This window comes from Eptesicus fuscus, chromosome 10 (assembly GCF_027574615.1).
Source record: "Eptesicus fuscus isolate TK198812 chromosome 10, DD_ASM_mEF_20220401, whole genome shotgun sequence".
NCBI lineage: Eukaryota > Metazoa > Chordata > Mammalia > Chiroptera > Vespertilionidae > Eptesicus > Eptesicus fuscus.
This window is the reverse complement of record NC_072482.1, coordinates 73,635,341-73,653,902: the sequence shown is the minus strand read 5'-3', so window position 1 is coordinate 73,653,902 and position 18,562 is coordinate 73,635,341. Positions and strand designations below refer to the sequence as shown.

Here is an 18,562-nt window from a genome sequence, read left to right as displayed (position 1 = left end):
ATGTAAATGTATTCTTTGGGCACTATGTAATTTTGTCTTCATTTCTGATATAATTTTGCCTTTCCCCCTCTATTTCTTTCTTGTGTTTATTCAGCTCTACTTCACTTCTTTCTGTTTTTGCTCACTTCTTTTCTTTGTTTTTGCAATTCCTGATTATAAGGGAAAAACTGTTTTTTTCCTTCTACTGTCAGTAGTCTTGAGACCAAATGTGTGTGGGGCTTTCCTCCACCAAGCAATTCTTCAGTTCTCAGCAGACACCAACTGGATATCCTATAAATTTACCTCAGTTTTGAGATAACATCAGATCCTACAGATGAAGGGCTCATTTCCACAAGACTGCCCCATTTCCGAGGTCAATCAAAAGTTCAAGTTGTCACATGTACTTCTGACCTACCAACTATAAATTGGAGGTTCCCATGAGCCCCTCCTCAGATTTGATAATTTTTTAGAATGGCTTTTACTGTAACCAGTTGTTTTTAAAATGTTATAAAGGATAAGGATAGACAGATGAAGAGGTACATAGGGAGAGTTCATGAAGGTCCCAAGTGCAGAAACGGGTGAACCACTCTCCCAGCTTGTGGTTGTGTTCACCAGTCTTGAAGCTCATCAGATCTTATTGTTCAAGAGTTTTTATAGAGCTTAATTTGCAGCCCCCGTCCCCTTCCCTGGAGGTTAGTGGGTGGGGTTGAAAGTTCTAGCCCTCTAATCACTTGGTCTTTCTGGAGACAAGCCCCTTCCAGAGGTTATATAGGGGCTCCATCCTAAATCACCTCATTAGCAAAAACTCTAGTTTGCTCAAAGGAGGCTCCTTATGAATAACAAAATACTCTTCTGTCATTCAGGAAATTCCAAGGGTTTTAGGAGCCCTGTATCAGGAAGCAGGGACAAAGATGAAATTACTCTTATACTACATTGATCAAGGCTTTTTTCTTTTTTTGATGTCCCCAAATGCTTGTTTAAAGATGTTTAATTCAGTTTAGGATGTTATATTCTAGTTTTCTTCTACTTTGCTGTCTGTTTTCTTGGAGTGAATCTTTTGTCAGGTGAATTGTTTGAATTATTGTATCCATTTTATTTTGATAGGAGTTTTTTATTTTTTAATAAATGAAGACCTTATGTCCCTGCTTCTCTCTTCTCTGTTCAGTTTTGTTTTCCCTAAACTGCCCTCACTGGCCTCAGAGGCTTGCAGCGGGAACGTGGGAGATAACTTATTGGTATTCTGTTTGTCTTTTTCTTTTTACATGTAATTAGAAGTTTGGATGTGTTAAAGATCTAAGTTTTGTGTAGTTTTAATTGTTCTTTTTGTTGTTCTGTATTGGTTTTTGTGAGGCTACACTAAGAATTTTAGACTTACATAACCTCATTGCCTCAACTACCCAGAATTCCTCTCTCCTTCAGAGTCAGTATTTTATATGGAAGAAGCTATATAACTTTGTTTGTGTAGATTGTACTTCTACTAGAATAAATTACAATGCCTTGAGAGAAATTACATGCTTTAACTTTCTTTTTGACTGATCTAATAAAAGCAGAGAGACAAACCAGGAAACATCACACTGAGGCTTCCAGCTCTCAATTAAAACGATACCATAACCAGGTTTTGTTTTTTAAAATAGTATATATAAAATACTAAAGAGTTATTATAGAATTTTTAGCATTGGAGTTAAATAATGGCAACGTGGAAGAAAAGGAGAAAAATTAACGGTTGTTTTCCATCCACCCCAAGTGTTTCCAGATTGAAACTGTGGAGCTAGATCATTGGCTGGAGGAAAGGGCTGTAAATGTGGATTCAAAAGTCATTAACTTACTGACAATTCAATCTGTAAGAGTGAATAAACCAAAAGGAGATGAGTTTAGAGAAAGACGTTTTGTGGCATGGTGGGAGACACTACTGGTATTGAGGGCAGACACCAGGCATAAAATCCTACAATGGCCATAACATTGACTCCCTTCCTCCAATAGGACCCCTATTGAATTGGATTTCAGGCAGTAGGAACATTGAATGGAATAGGTCTAAGAGAAGACAAGTCTATATTATGCTTAAAATTCTTCTACATTATATCTGTTATTTAAATTCTTATTTTTGATTAGCTGTGTCTAGTTTACAAAGTATTTTCACATAAAATATTTCTTTTAATCCACACACACTATTGTGGGGGTGCTTGCTTTATCTAGAAGATAGTTGACTCAGTGAGGTGAAAGGGCTGGCTGATGTCACATAGCTGGCAAGGAATAAAGCTAGACTTGAACTTAGATCTTCTATGTCTAAGTGTTTTTATGTTACGCGATACTTGGAAACTTCTTTAATCCTAGGGACTTTATGTATTTCTGTTTTTCCCCTATTATGTAAGCATGTTCTCCATAGAGACTAAGTTAATAATAACAAAATATTGCCTTTAATCTCTATAATCATTTCAGAATTGAAGTATTCCACATAAGTGACTCTTGACAATGATGGATGCATAAAAGTTTATGTGCCATAATTTTTATCTTAATATAGATTTAAAAACATTTTGAAATTAGCTCTAACTGGTTTGGCTCAGTGGATAGAGTGTCGGCCTGCAGACTGAAGGGTCCCAGGTTCGATTCTGGTCAAGGGCATGTACCTTGGTTGCGGGCACATCCCCAGTGGGGGGTGTGCAGGAGACAGCTGATCTATATTTCTCTCTCATCGATGTTTCTAACTATTCCTCTCTGAAAACAAAAATCAATAAAATATATTTAAAAATTTTTTTGAAATTATAATGTGTGGGTGTGTATATATGTGTGTGTGTATATATATATATTAGAGGCCTGGTGCACAAATTCATACACCAGTGGGGTCCCTCGGCCTGGCCTGTGGGATGAGGCTGAAACTGGCTCTCCGACATCCCCTGAGGGGTCCTGGATTTCGAGAAGGCGCAGGCCAGGCTGAGGGACCCCACTGGTGCATGATCGGGGCCGGGGAGGGACACGGGAGGTTGGCCAGCTGGGGAGGGACCACAGGAGGGCTCCAGGGTGTGTCCAGCCCATCTCGCTCAGTCCCGATCAGCCAGACCCCAGCAGCAAGCTAACCTACCGATCGGAGTGTCTGCCCCTGGTGGTCAGTGCATGTCATAGTGACTGGTCGATTGGTCGACTGTCTGCCCCCTGGTGGTCAGTGCATGTCATAGCTAGTGGTTGAGCAGCCTTAGCATATTGTTAGCATATTATGCTTTGATTGGTTGAACGGACGACTGGACATTTACCATATTAGGCTTTTACTATATAGGATATGATAATACACACTTGTACACATGTATAAAGATACACATATGTATAAACATTTATTGAAAAATGTTTGGAAAGATATAACCAGAATTTTAAATAGATTACTGATGTGTGGGATTTCATATGTCCTTATCATAATTTTTTTATCTTCTTTAATTGAGTTATAATTTAGGAACACCACCTTAAATCTTCCTTAACAGAATTGTAACTTCTGACCACAGCTGGCCTTGTATCACCTATTGAAATGTTCTGTGTAATATAGGACTGTCCTAAGGAACTGTGGTCCCCAGAAAGTTTACTTTACAGTTTTTCTCTTTCACTTAAAAAAAAATATTTGTTTGTTTGTTTGTTTGTTTTGTTTTTGGGCAGATTGAAACTCCCAGGCATCCCGCAAAGTAGGCGGGTCACCTTAGGGGCAACCTTTACCGGCTCAAAAATTCGTCTCACATTAGCAGTGAGAATTCAGGCGTTACCCCGAATCCTTATTTTCCTTACTCATAAGCATAAAAAAAAAATGTATGTTTTTATTCATCTTTTTCCAAGAGAGAGGGAGTTAGAAGTATTGATGAGAAAGAAACATTAATCAGCTGAATCCTGCACGTCCCTACTGGGGATCGAGCCCGCAACCCTGGCATGTGCCCTGACCGGGAATCAACCAGCGAACTCTTAATGCACAGGATGACATTCAATCCACTGAGCCACACCGGCTCGGCTCTTTCACTTTTTATCTTTTCTCTATGCTTTTTCACTTCTAGCTATCATGTTATGCTTTTCTGTGTACAAGTTTTAATCTACTCACTCAATAAAATTTAAGACTTAAAAATAGCCATTTATCACATATACACACTTCCCTATATTTTTGGGCTCTCTGTTTGGGTTATTATTCCTCTCAAAAGTCAGATTCCTAAGTATGTACAATATTACCATAGTAAATACGTGGTGATCAGGCTGGCATATCATATCTGTTGTTAAATGAATTATATAACTATATTATTAAAACATTATATTTGATTCCCAAGTTATATATGGGATATATTCCTGAAAAAGAAAGTAATATAATATAACTTGAAATTATATAACCCTAAGGTTTTGGGAGGGAGATTAGACAATCTAGGACAGTGATGGCGAACCTCTGACACGCGTGTCAGTGCCATTTCTGATGACACGCGGCTGCTGAGGCGGCCGCATGCCGAGGATGAAACATTTATGTTATTTAAACTATAAATATCGCGAAATAATGTTTTTTCCTCAAAGTGACACACTACCCGAGTTATGCTCGGTTTTTTGGCGAAGTTTGACACACCAAGCTCAAAAGGTTGCCCATCACTGATCTAGGACCAAGACTCGGTAACTATTTCATTCAAAAGAAATATTTAAGTGGAAGTTATAATAGAAGAGCTTTTTCTAAACATCTACTCAAAGTATAATTTAATAAAATTCCAAATTAAGGAGGTGAGAGAGAAGTACAGAGTAGAGATAGGAGGTTATCTAGAATCAGCCCTGTCCCTCCCCATGCCTTGCTTCTGGAGGCATTTACAAAGTTCTATGGGTTAGAAATCCACTGTGTGGTGGAGTGAGCATAGGATCAGTCAGATTTGAGGTGAAAGGCTGGCTCCTCCATTTGCTAGTCATGCAATACAGGAAATGATACCTATCTTTTGGAGATGTTCAGAGGATTAAATGAAAGTATCTGGAAATGCTCTTGGCACATAATAAGTGCTCAAAGAAATCCTATATAATAAAAGCCTAATATGCTAAGTGTTAGGTCATCTGGTTATCTGTTCAACCAATCAAAGCATTATATGCTAATGATATGCTAAGGCTGCTCAACTGCTTGCTATAATGTGCACTGACCACCAGGGGGAAGACAGTTGACTGGTTGACCAGTTGCTATGATGTGCACTGACCACCAGGGGGAAGATGCTCCAACTGGTAGGTTGCTGCTGGGGTCTGGCCAATTGGGACTGAGTGAGATGGGTCGGAGCCCTCCCACAGTCTCACCCCGGCTGGGCAATTTCCCACATCCCTCCCCAGCCCCGATCATGCACCGGTGGGGTCCCTCGGACTGGCCTGCACCCTCTTGCAATCCGGGACCCCTTCGGGGATGTTGGAGAGGCAGTTTCGGCCCGATCCCACAGGCCAGGCTGAGGGACCCCACTAGTATACGAATTCGTGCACCGGGCCTCTAGTAACAGATATATATATATTTTTAAATATATTTTATTGATTTTCTACAGAGAGGAAGAGAGAGGGATAGAGAGTTAGAAACATCGATGAGAGAGAAACATCGATCAGCTGCCTCCCGCACATCCCCTACTGGGGATGTGCCTGCAACCAAGGTACATGGCCTTGACCGGAATCGAACCTGGGACCCTTGAGTCCGTAGGCTGATGCTCTATCCACTGAGCGAAACCGGTTTCGGCCATAGTAACAGATATTTTAAATGAGAATATTAATAGTCTGTTTCCTAATTTAAGATATAAGTACCATAGGGAGAGTTAAGATAGTCATTATTTATGCCTTTCCGGGCATAACTATACGAAGATAATTATGTGCTTAAAGCTACTAAGGAGCTTTGTGAATGGGAGTTCTTATTGCCCTTTCAAGGTGAGGTGGGGGAAGCGTACCTTGTGAATGTAGTGCAGCATAAACCAGAACAGGAGATGTACTATGCAAAGTTGAATATGTCTTTTTATTCAAATCCATAACCATGTGACCATTTCTACTTCAATTCAACCTGTATTTTCTTCTAAATTATTATATTTTATCTACATATTTGTTAGAAATTATTTCTGAGGAAGATAGCAAGATGTAATAGAAAAAGAGGTATAGTTTAAAATCTTGGATATACCATTACTAGCTATTGTTATATTTAATCTCTTATAAAGTCACTAAATCTCCCTGAGCTGTTGTTTCCTCACTCATAAAACATATTGTTATGAGGTTTAGAAATCAATATATGCAAGGCTGTTCACATAATGCTTGGCCATTTTGAGCACTCAAGTTTCATTCTTTTTTTCATTCACATATATGTTCCTCAAATTTTATACTTAGTACCATATTACTATACATACATACATACTCTTGATGGTGTTTGCAATTTATTTTGAAGTGGTTCAGCAAAAATATTATTTTATGTGTGTATGTGTAGAGAGAGAAAATAAAGGAAATATGCCAAATTTTTAACAATTGGTAAATCTAGATGAAGAGTATATGGGTGTTCATCATATTATTCTTTGAATTTTTCTGTTGGTTAGTCATTTTCAAAATAGAAACATTTGAGAAAGTCAGCTGTAAAATAAGATACTTAAAACATTTCTTACTAATACCTTCTAATAAATGTGACATTTAATATATTGTTTAATTGTAATCCTATATAATAAAAAGGTGAATGCAAATTGACCCTCACGCCCTTGCACAAGATGGCCGCCCCCATGTGGTCAAAGATGGCCACCACAAGATGGCCGGCAGGAGAGGGTAGTTGTGGGTGATCAGGCCAGCAGGGGAGGGCATTTGGGAGGGGACCAGGCCTGAAGGGGAGGGCAGTTGGGGGTGACCGGGCCTGCAAGGGAGGGCAGTAGGGGGCGACCGGGCCTGCAAGGGAGGGCAGTTGGGGGCGACCGGGCCTGTTAGGGGAGGGCAGTTGGGGGTGACCGGGCTGGCTGGGGAGGGCAGTTGGGGGCGACCGGGCTGGCAGGGGAGTGGTTAGAGGGTGATCAGGCTGGCAGGCAAGCGAATGGTTGGGAGCCAGCAGTCCCAGATTGTGAGAGGGATGTCTGACTATCCGACTGCAGTCGGACATCCCCAGAGGGGTCCTAGATTGGAGAGGGTGCAGGCTGGGCTGAGGGACACCCCCCACCCAGTGCATGAATTTCATGTACCGGGCCTCTAGTATAAAATAAATAGCTTTATTATATTGCATTAACAGGTAAGTGGTCTTTAATTGGATTGTAGTACACATAGACTCTTAACAAAGCAGCAAATACAGAAATACCTTTTATCTTTGTCACATTTACTCTCATGGGATTTGCCTTTATGTAGTGAGTGTCTTAACTTTGGTATGGTTGATGGACTTTTTTGATCCTTATGTTTATTAGCATAGAGATTCTCAGGAGCAGATAATTCTCTTTCTTCCCCTTCCCCATAAAAAAAGGTCAGGCAGAGTAAACAGATAGTATAGCTGAATATGTACTCTGTCTCAAACCTTTCATTTCAACTTTACCTAGTCCCCCTTACCCACAAAAAAAGGTCAGTCAAAGTAAATAGATAAGAAATGTGGCTGAAGGTGAGCTCATATGCAGCTTCAAATGATCATTTTACCTCATTTTTAAGATAGTTGTTGTAATTCCTTTATATTTGTTTATCAAATCACCAGAAATTATGTGGCTAATGATATGATACTATTTGCAGGAACTGTGAATCTTAAAATGATCAAAGAGTGATTTAATATTCCGTACTTAGATATAAATGTCTTTGTAACTCATCACCGTTTTTGCTTTTTGCCAGAGGTTCACCAGACTTCACCACTGATAATAGGAAAGCATCTTAATGTAGTTGTCTTTAGTTTTCTTGTTAAGAATGAGAATATATGCATTCACATATTTGTTTAGTTCTTATAAGGATATTTTTGTAATGAATATATTTAATAAAATATTTAATCATTGCCTGATTACAGGGTAGGACATGTCTGTTTCATTGTTTTGTCCCTAGCATCTGGGACATGGATATACTAAATACATTTGTTTATAAATGTGAGTGAATTTAAATTATATAAAAAATTTTGATTCTCTTTTGTTAGTGACTATAAAAGCCTGCAAGTGGCCCAGCCGGCATGGCTCAATGGTTGAGCACTGACCTATGAACCAGAAGATCATGGTTCATTTCCCCGTCAGAGAACATGCCAGGGTTGCAGGCTCAATCCCCAGTGTGGGGCATGTAGGAGGCAGCTGATCAATGATTGTCTCTCATCATTGGTGTTTCTTTCTCTCCCTCTCTCTTCCTCTCTGAAATCAATAAAAATATTTATTTTTTAAAAGCCTGCAAATGATGATATTTTAATATGGTTTTCACTTTGTATTTAAAGTAGTCATCACTAAAACTGAATTAAAGTGTAAAGTCCTGTTGGGATAAGAAAATGGTATTTTTCACGGAGAAAACTTGCTGTTCTATTGTTTAAATCAGTATTGACTAGATTGCAACATTTTAGTATTTAATAAATTTGTAACCATTGTATTGGTATCCTGATTGTTAACTAAAGTTACAGATAGGTATTATTTTTCCACAACCAATTGTAATATGGGATTTACTGATAAATCTCTATGAGCTTCATATACCTAATGTTTAAAATATTTGTATGTATGAAGCAATAACTCCTGAGTTTATTATGTTGGTTTTTTTTTTTTAATATGTTCCAAAAGAGTTTTTCCATTTGACTTGTTTAAATTAGAAAATTCTTGTGTTGATTATTGCAATACTAGAAAGATCTTTTGATTAAGTGAAGCGTAATTTTGCAAGTTAAATGCCAGGTGAAAAATGAAAATAATTTCCTATAAAATGAAACAACATGCATTAATTAGAAAAAGACTTGTAAGACTTTTTTTTTCTTCTTGTAAGACATTTGATTTTAAGTACCTTGATTTATAATTGCAGAATGTTTTCAGAATTATTTAGTACTAACAGTGTTCTTTAAGAATCAAACCAAATCTGTGTCGAATTCACATCCTAATGCAAGCACATGAAGAAATAGATCTAAAAGGAATGAGGAATGTTAAGCCTGAGGTTAATGCCATGTAAGTCACTGCTTTGAACTTTGAATTGTGCTGATTAGTCCCAACAGAAAATTTATGGAGTTTGTCAGCTAATTTGCATTATAATTTTTTAAAAATTCTCTTGTGCAGTTTCAATAAGGCAACTGTGGGTTTTGTTGTATATATTTCCTAATGTAGATATTGCTTTGCCTCATCTTCCATAGTAGGAATTAAAAAGATAATATCTGAAAATGAACATAATCAGTGAATTCTCTGAGCATATTATTCCAAAATACAGAGTAAAAAATCAGAAGAAACAGCTAAAAGAATTTAAAGTGAATGCCTCTGAGGTGAAAGATCGAGGGGGCACGGCTCGAAGCTGCTGTTCTTTGTTATAAGCCTGTAGAATTAGTGGACGCAGATCTGTGCAAGTATAGTTTTTAAGAAAAAGGCACTTGAATAGAACCTCAGTGTTTCCCTCTCTTAGTTATTTACACACATAGTGAACCTATTTATTTAGATCAACTGGGTATTACCTGTCAGTTGTTAGTAGTTTACTTTGTCCCCTAAGAACTCAGGGATAAATAATTTATTTATTTATTTATTTATTTATTTATTTATTAAAAGCATTAAGTATTTCATGGTAACATTGCTAATCAAGACCAAAGGCCTGTCCTGAAACTCCAACCTAGAGTGTGGCAACACTAAACAAATATTGTAATATTTAATTTTTCAAGATTTGACCTAATGAAATGAACCATACAGAGAATAAAATCATGATTATTAATCTATTTTCACCTTAAATAAAATTCAGCAGAGTCCCGTATCTTTCTTCATTATATATTTTAGGACGTGTGTGAGCACACCTGTGTACCCTCCCGTGTGAAACAGAAACCATCTTGAGCTAGCTTAAATAAAAAATGGAAAATGTTTCTGAGGCTCTGGGCTCCCTTTGCCCCAGGGCTGTGGTGCAGCACGGCCTAGGCAAGGTACTGGAACTGCTTTACCCTGACTTCCTGCTTCATCAGTCCTTCTTCTTTCTATGGACTGATCTTTTTTTTCTCCCCAAGCTTTCATGTCCAGTCACCAGAAAGTAAACAGACTTGTTTATTCTGCTTTGTGTCTGATTTTCTTTCTCCACCTTATTTAATGTCTGTTTTCTTCTCCCCACCACTGTATCCATCTTCTAATGAGGAGAGAGTTGTACAATAAGAGGTCCTTGTGCGCTGTGCTGATATTTCACAACCTGATGCCCCAAGTGGTTTTATTCATAAATGCTCAGCTGCAGAGATGAGAACATTAAGTATTTCATGGTAACACTGCTAATCAAGACCAAAGCACAGGCAGGTTGCTGCTGTGAGTTTAACGTTGTGCTACATTTAGGTGTGGAACTTGAATCTCCTCTGATCACATTATCCTCTGAACTTTGTGAAATGATATTTTGCTCTAGGTAGCCACGTTTTGGTGCCAGTTACAGTTCAGATGTACATAGACCATTCTCATGCCTGAGATAATGATACTATTGCATGAGTAAATTCTTACCATATTGTTTATTGTCAGGTATTTGTTTGAGACTTTATTGGAAAAAAATTTCATGGTTCTTCATTTTGTGCCAGTAAGCAGTAAACAAACTCCATGGGAGTTTTTCCCCCTTCATCTCTTTTTGTTGAGATGTGACATTCTTCAGAAAGCCATCCTGCATCCTTGTGGATCACAGCCATAAACTCCCCAGAACAAGCCTTCCATCAGCTAATGGTTTTCTTTAATTTGTCAGAGGTACTCTAGGCTTTGTGGTACATGGTTCCTGGACTTAATGTTTATTGTGATGAAGTGGAGTCAGCCCCTCCACAGTACTGATCTAATTAAAATTTTAATTGAAATCTGAATAATTCATTTTGCTGGACAAGCTTAAGTTTAGAATTTTATTATATTTAACCTTGAAAGTTTATAAATATGGTATGGTTTCTGGATATTTGCAATTGAGTGTTCTAAAATTCATCTTTGAAAATTGTTCAGTAATTCTTCAAAATTAATCATATATTCAGGCAATTAGTGTTTTTCTATTTTAAACTTGGTTATTACCAGTTCCAAAACACAAGCACCTTTCCAATCCAATCATGCAAATAAATGAGCATTAACATTCAATAAATATTTTTGAGTTAATAAATGAAAGTTTAGCCCTTTACAAAATTTGCTTGCTTACAATTTCTATTTTTAATCCCCTCCAAAAGCAATACAGATGATAAAGTAATAAGCCCGTGATTCCATATGTTATACTCAGAGGGAATTCACTTTTAAAGGATAGAAATCTCTGAGGTTACAAAAAGAGCCAATCACTCGAGTGATACCTAAGTTAGGAGGAGACAGCAAAGTAGATGAGAGGATGTAGTAAGTGCATATAAAAAAAAAAAATAGAGCAGAGAAGGGATAATTTCTGAACTCCTTGCTACAGGAGTGCATATTTATTCTATTCATAATTTCCTTAGGGTATTGGTTTTGAATGTAAGTTGGCACACTAATGGGATTTTGGCATGGACTTTGGCTTATGGAATTTTCTATGTAGTTTGAGGAGCCTGACTTGGTCCAGGTCCATTTGAACTTTCAGGTTGTTAAACAGAGCTTTCCAAAGAAACCCTGATTCCTGCCGTCTATATTCTAGATTCACTATCATGGCCCAGGTCTAGAGAAAAAAATGAATGGCAGCATCTTTCAATAGAAAAAGTACTGGACATGATGCCAGTAGAGTCTGTGCTTTGGGGCTGCCATTTATTTGCTATGTCACCATGGATTGCTTAATTTCCTTGAGCAATTATCCTCATCTCTGAAATGAGAATGATTACAGTAGTCCCCCCCCTTAACCATTGGGGATACATTCCAAGACCCCTAGTGGATGCCTGAAACCTTGGCTAGTACTGAACCCTATAGTGTATATAACTTATGTTATTTCCTATGCATACATATCTTTTTACTTAAATAAAGCACTTTATGACTTTTTTTTTGGCATATCCGAATTGCCAGCATCACTACTCTTGCACTTTGGGGCCATTATTAAGTAAAATAAAGGTTACTTGAATATAAGCAACAGTGGATCTGATAACCTAGAGGGCTACTAAATGACTAATGGATGGGGAGCATAAACTGTGTGGATACAGAGGACAAAGGGATGATTCACTCCTGAGTGGGACAGACTGGAGAAAGTATGAGATATCACTCTACTCGGATGTACAATTAAAAACATATGAATTGTTTATTTCTGGAATTTTCCATTTAATATTATATGATCACAATTGGCTGTGGGTTACTTAAACTGCTGATAGGTGTGGACTACTGTATACCCTTTGTATCTTACCTTGAAAATTTTTTATGCTTATCCGAAGCAATCTATAATAATAAAAGGGTAATATGCTAATTAGACCGGATGTCATTCCGAATGTCCTTCCTCACATAGCCGGGCCCAGAGGGAAACCAGCCCGTGTCCCAGGTGCCTGCAGGCGGCCCGAGGGAAGCAAGCCCAGGTCCCGGGTGCCTGCGGGTGGCCGGAGGAGGAAAGCGCGGGTCCTGGATACAGGAGGGAAGCTGGTGCCAGTAGCCGAGGGAAGGAAGGTCTACTCTTGCACAAATTTTTGTGCATAGGGCCTCTAGGATAAGATAATGGGGAAGACTATGCACACTGTCAAAGTCTTTCTTGCTGAGGATGGATTGGGTAATGTGAGAACCTTAGTTTTGGGTCATCTTTGTTCTTCATTATTGGGAAGCTGGAGCTAACACTAATACTTGTTTGTTCAGCAGCTTTTTATCCTAGTCTGCTAAGTTAAATTATATGAGATAATAGTGTTACTTTTCCTGTGAAACTATTTGCCTGTCTTTTGCTTCTAATGTATTTGTCCCTTCCCAAAGTTTTGCCTTCATTAGTGGTTAGAGCCACAATGAAGTAATAATTCTAACCAGTAACAACTGTCTGGATCAGTGGTTCTGAAAGTTTGGCCCTAGGACCAGCAACGTGAGCATCACCTGGGAACTTGTTTCTAAAATAAGTTCTCCAGCCACACTCCAGATGTCTGTATTCATGCTCAGCAAGCTCTTCGGGTGATTCTGATGCAAACTTAGGTTTGAAAACTGCTGTTTAGATCAGTGATTCTCAATAAACGGGTAATGCCCCCTACCCAGGTCAGAGCTTCCCAACCTTGGCTGCATATTACCTTCACCCGGAGAATGTTTGCACCTTCCAATTCCCATGACGTACTCTAGGCCAATTAGAATTTCTTGGGGAGCATTCACACATCAGTATTTTTAAAAATACTATCAAGGTTGAGAACCACTGCCTTTTTCTCTCCCCTCCCCTTCTTCCTGAAATCACTATTGTTTCTAATGGGAATTTATCTAATCTGTATGTATGATAATATAAGGGTGAGAAGTACTGCTTTCCATGGTGTTTCCAAGCCTATCAGCATTTCTTGGGAAGAGGTTTCTGGATTTCAGACTGATCTACTCAATTAGAATATTATAGGAAAAAATTTCTCAGCAAACCTGAGGAATGTGTCTTTTCCGAATATCTGATATAATGAGCCTTGGTCCATTATTTGGGAACCAGGCCTATAGGTGATTTAAAAGTTATCTTACTTGTGAGGTTGGCCTTCGTTATTTGTTTATCTTGTCCTTAATATGCTTATTTATATTTTGTTTATTCATGAAACATTCTTGGACTATCCATGTGTCAGATACTTTTATACATGCAAGAAATACAAAGAATAGAATATTGTCCTTGAGTGTAAGGAACTTAGTGACTTTTAGAGGAAAATAGATGAATAAATAATTTAAATAGTAAATAAGCAAATGCATCTTTCTTGGTATCTTCTGTTCCATTAATCATTTTGATTTCTTTTGTCCTATTAATTTTTTCTGCTTAAATATATCTCTAATCCATCCATCAACCTTTCCTTATCATCACTGTACCACCTAAAATCCAAGCTGCTATCATCTCTTTTTAGACCACTGGTAGCCACATATCCACTCTTGAGCCCTCAAATCCATTCTTCTCTCAGTGGCCAGAGATACCTTTTAAAAGTCAAAACTGACTATACTACATGTGGTCATACTGTAAGGGAACTCTCTATGCTATCTTCACAGTTCTTCTGCAAATTTGAAACTATCTACAGTATATAATAAAAGCCTAAACAACCGTTACGGTGGAACAACCAGATCGACTGGTCGATATGATGTGCACTGACCACCGGGGGGCAGACGCTCAATGCAGGAGCTGCCCCCTGGTGGTCAGTGCGCTCCCACAGGGGGAGCGTCACTCAGCCAGAAGCCAGGCTCACAGCTGGCAAGCACAGTGGCGGTGGTGGGAGCCTCTCCCGCCTCCGCAGCAGCGCTAAGGAGCAGCAAACTGAGCAGTAAGGAGCAGTGAGCAGGCGGGCAGTGAGGAGTGAGCAGACCCAGACTGCGAGAGGGTGCAGGCTGGGCTAAGGGACCCTCCTCCCTCCCCCAGTGCATGAATTTTGTGCACTGGGCCTCTAGTTTTAAAATAAAAAAGTAGTTTATTTTTAAACATTTTTAAGAAGGCAAAACGGAGTGTATAAACCTTCTGCTTAAAACTCTCACTGGTGTGTGTGTTTACACTTAAGAGAAAAATTCCCAATTCTTCACATGGCCTACAAGACCTCTGTGATCTGGTCCTGTTTGCCTTGTGTAACACTCTCCTCTTCTCTTGGCCCAGTCCAGTGGGCCCTCTCAGTCACAAACCATCAGGCTCCTTGCTGACAAGGGACAAGCTGCCATCTTTGCCCTCCACCTGGTGAACTCAACCTTCAGCTTAGTGTCACTTCTTCAGTACAGCATTCTTACATCATCCTGCGTTGTTTTGGGGGGCAGCTGTCAATTGCAGTTACATTTGTGTTTTTGTTGTGTTTTTTTTGTTTTGTTTTGTTTTTTAATGTCCATCTATCTCATGGAATTAGGAGCTGCAGGAGGGCTGTGGCCACGTGTCTCTTGCTTTTGGTGCTTATTAGCACAGTACCAGGCACATTTTAGCACTCATAAATTGTTGTATGAATGAGTAATTAAATGAGAAAACAAGCAGTTGTGACATGTTTTGCTCACCACTGGAGAATGCTACATAGCCAAGCAATGCAAATAGAGATAATTATAATATTGCAATTCGCTTAAAAATTTTAAATACACAACTAAAGTTAAGGCACAGGTAAGGCATTGCAAAGTAGCCAAAACTTTTCCCCAACTCTTATAGTTAGGAAAGACTCATGAAGAATTACTAACATGTGGGTTGTGAACAGGAAAGGAAACTGAAAAATATTTTAAACCTTCTACTGAATTCATGTACTGGCTAAATTTTAAAAGTGTTTGTATAGAGATTTCAAATTACATTTGAGTAAAGTAAAAAAGTGATTTTAGCTTCATTTTTGAAATCGTTTTGATGCTTTATTTAACACAGCGCTACATACTTGCTTTGCTAAAGAATTGTGAGTCAGAAGGCAAAAAGGGATTTAACCAAGACATTGTACTAGGATGAATTTTTCTCTCTACCTCTCCAATTTAAATGAAAAATGTTCCTACAGTTCTGTAATATTTTTAATCATTGGAAGCCTGTCCAGTGTATTTACTTCCCATGATGGAGCTTAAATAGTCAGTGATTTCATCAGCAAAGAGACAAAAAGGCACCAAGTAGTATATATGCTGTACCAAAAAGCCATCATTTAAAAATGATGTGCCTTATTTGACTGCTCAATGATATATGTAGCCTGCCTTCTCCCAATAAAAAGGAGCTCATTTTACTTGTATGATAGGCACACGAAGGCCCTCAGATATATAGAACTTATGGGACCTTGAGTCCAGAAAAAGATTGCAAAGAGAGACCGTGCCAATTCCCTATTTGCAAACGTGAGGAAACCTCGTGAAACGCTCACTTTCTTCCTGCCACTTTCTCCTTACAACTCACCCCTTCCTGGTGGAATTGAATGATGATACCTAGAAAAATCTTGAACTATACACATCAAACTGTTGACAATGGTTGCCATTTAAAGTGTGGAAATGAATAAATGTAAAATAAATACATTTATTTTATTTCTTTTGTTATTTGTTTTATGATTTAAAAATAAAGTTTATAGACATTAACTTTTGATTGTCTCAGCTATTTAACTTGTGCACTTTACTGTATTTGACTTGATACTTTTGATTAGATATTTCAGTTTACCAAAAAATATATTAAAATTATAAATAAATATAAATACTGAATTTTTCTTATTTTACTGGCTCCTGATCTCCTTGAGGTTAAAAATATAGAAGCTTAGATTCTTCCTATTTAGCAAATTCTCTCAGGGCAAAAGCTGCCTTCACTGTTCCATTTACTGCGCTGGGTTTCAGACACCACTCTAGTTTTTACTTGAGTGTTCCTCACTGATGCTTTTATGAAGCTTTGTGGTAGTTGTTTTCACAGTTTATCTAGCAAGTTTAATTGTTTTCAGGAAGAATATTGGCCTAGGTTCCTAGTCAGCCATTCTGCTGGAAATGAACCTCTCATAATGTTTGCACCACATATATATACTTTGTGTATTACATAACTTATCAGAGCTGTGAAATGGTGTAATAAAAAATCGCACTTGTATGTCATTCACTAAATTAACTTTCCCTTCACCAAATAGTATCCTTAGAGTTTTAGCATGTATTTTTTTTTTTTCAAGTTAGCTTTTTTTAGTTTTAGAAAAATATACATAAAATGAAATTTACCATTTTGTCCAATTTTTAAGTGTACAGTTCACTATCATTAAGAACATTTACATTTTTTTGCAACCATCACCACTCTTCATCTCCAGAACTTTTCTCATCTTTTAAACCTGAAGCTCTATACTTCTTAAAGTCTATTTTATCTGATGTAAGTATTGCTGCCCCAGCTTTTTTTTTTTTTCTCTTCATTTCCATTTGCATGAAATATCTTTTTCCATTCCTTTATTTTAAGTCTCTGTGTGTCTTTCCCTCTGAGGTAGGTCTCTTGTAGACAGCCCATATGAGTCTTTTTTTTTTAAATTCTTTATTGTTAAAAGTATTATATAAGTCTCCTTTTTCCCCCATTGACCTCTCCCCAGCCGTCCCTACCACCTAGCGCATGCCCTCCTTCTGCCCCCCACCCCAGTCTGTGTCTATTGGTTATGCTCATATTTAGCATGTATTTTATTTGATGAGTTATTTGCAAAATGCAAATAAATAAGTATTGATAGTTTTTCCCAGGTTAAAATTATGATAGGTGTGACTATAGTGTGGAATTGTAGCCTTGACTGCCCACGAAGCTACATATTAGACAAATTTAAATTGAGTCTTTGAATCCACTCTCTGCTCTCCCGCATGTGCAACTTATCTTACCACATTTTCAAGCTAAAATTGGATGGCTTCACACATGTGCCCTTATTAAGCATCCTAATTTTCATAAGACTCACCTGTCTTGTCCTCAGTGCAGCCTTATTCTTAACAGGTTTAAATAAGAAAAGAACAACGAAACTGCATTTCAGGAACAGGTCAGGAGGGTATAAACGAATCCTTATTGCTTTTTATTTATAATAATAAAAGCATAATATGCTAATTAGACTGGACAGCCAAACGACCTTCTGGATGTCATTCCAGAAGCCACAGCAGCGGGGGCCGAGGCAGAGGCAGTTAGGGGTGATCAGGCAGGTAGGCAGAGTGGTTAGGGGCAATCACGCAGGCAGGCAGAGTGGTTAGAAGCGATCAGGCAGGCAGGCAGAGTGGTTAGGGGCGATGAGGCAGGCAGGCAAAGTGGTTAGGGGCGATCAGGCAGGCAGGTGAGTGGTTAGGGGCATCAGGCAGGCAGGCAAAGTGGTTAGGGTCGATCAGACAGGCAGGCAGGTGAGCAGTTAGGGGCGATGATGCAGGCAGGTGAGTGGTTAGGGGTGATGAGGCAGGCAGGCAGAGTGGTTAGGGGCCATCAGGCAGGCAGGCAGGCCAGCGATTATAAGTCAGCAGTCCTGGATTACGAGAGGAATGTCAGGCATCCCTTGAGGGGTCCCAGATTGCTAGAGAGTGCAGGCCGGGCTGAGGTTCCCCCGCTCCCGTGCACGAATTGCGTGCACCGGCCTCTAGTCCTTAAATAGTTCAGAAGGAAACCAGTTTTTATGATTTGTCTAAAGAGCATTTATCCTACCAATTTTACTGAAATAAAATCTAAATTCCAAATGAAGTCAGAGAGCTGATTACCTGGATTTAATTGACCTCCCCATAGAATGATTCCAACAAACTGCTCTTTGGGGTGACTCATGAGTAGCAACCCATGAAACAGCATTTCTGTGTTTCCCTAAGAAATGTTCAGGGAATTCATTACATAAGCATTGGACTTTTGTTTTGTGGACTCCCAAGGGTGAATTTCCTTCAGAGTTCCAAGAGCAATTTGGTTGTAGACATTATGAATTGAGGAATCTCTTGTGTCTCCCTTTTTCCTTTGGCTACTGGAAGCTTAGCATCTTGAGAGGTCCTCCCCTGCCAAGCAATACACAACTTTATGGAATATAATTTTGTTTACAAATGTTACAGATTTGAATTTACTC

The 18,562-nt window shown here is 38.6% G+C and overlaps 1 protein-coding gene and 1 non-coding gene across 5 annotated transcripts in view; one reads left to right on the top strand and one right to left on the bottom strand.

The window, feature by feature from the left end:
* The window catches only part of PEX7 (peroxisomal biogenesis factor 7), a 64,862-nt gene that overhangs the window by 29,932 nt on the left and 16,368 nt on the right, over window positions 1-18,562 (top strand). The gene's annotated exons all lie outside the window — the stretch shown is intronic.
* Window positions 3,609-3,758, bottom strand: LOC114231215 (U12 minor spliceosomal RNA). The gene has a single exon (XR_003617180.2). It is a non-coding gene; the product is annotated as a U12 minor spliceosomal RNA (small nuclear RNA).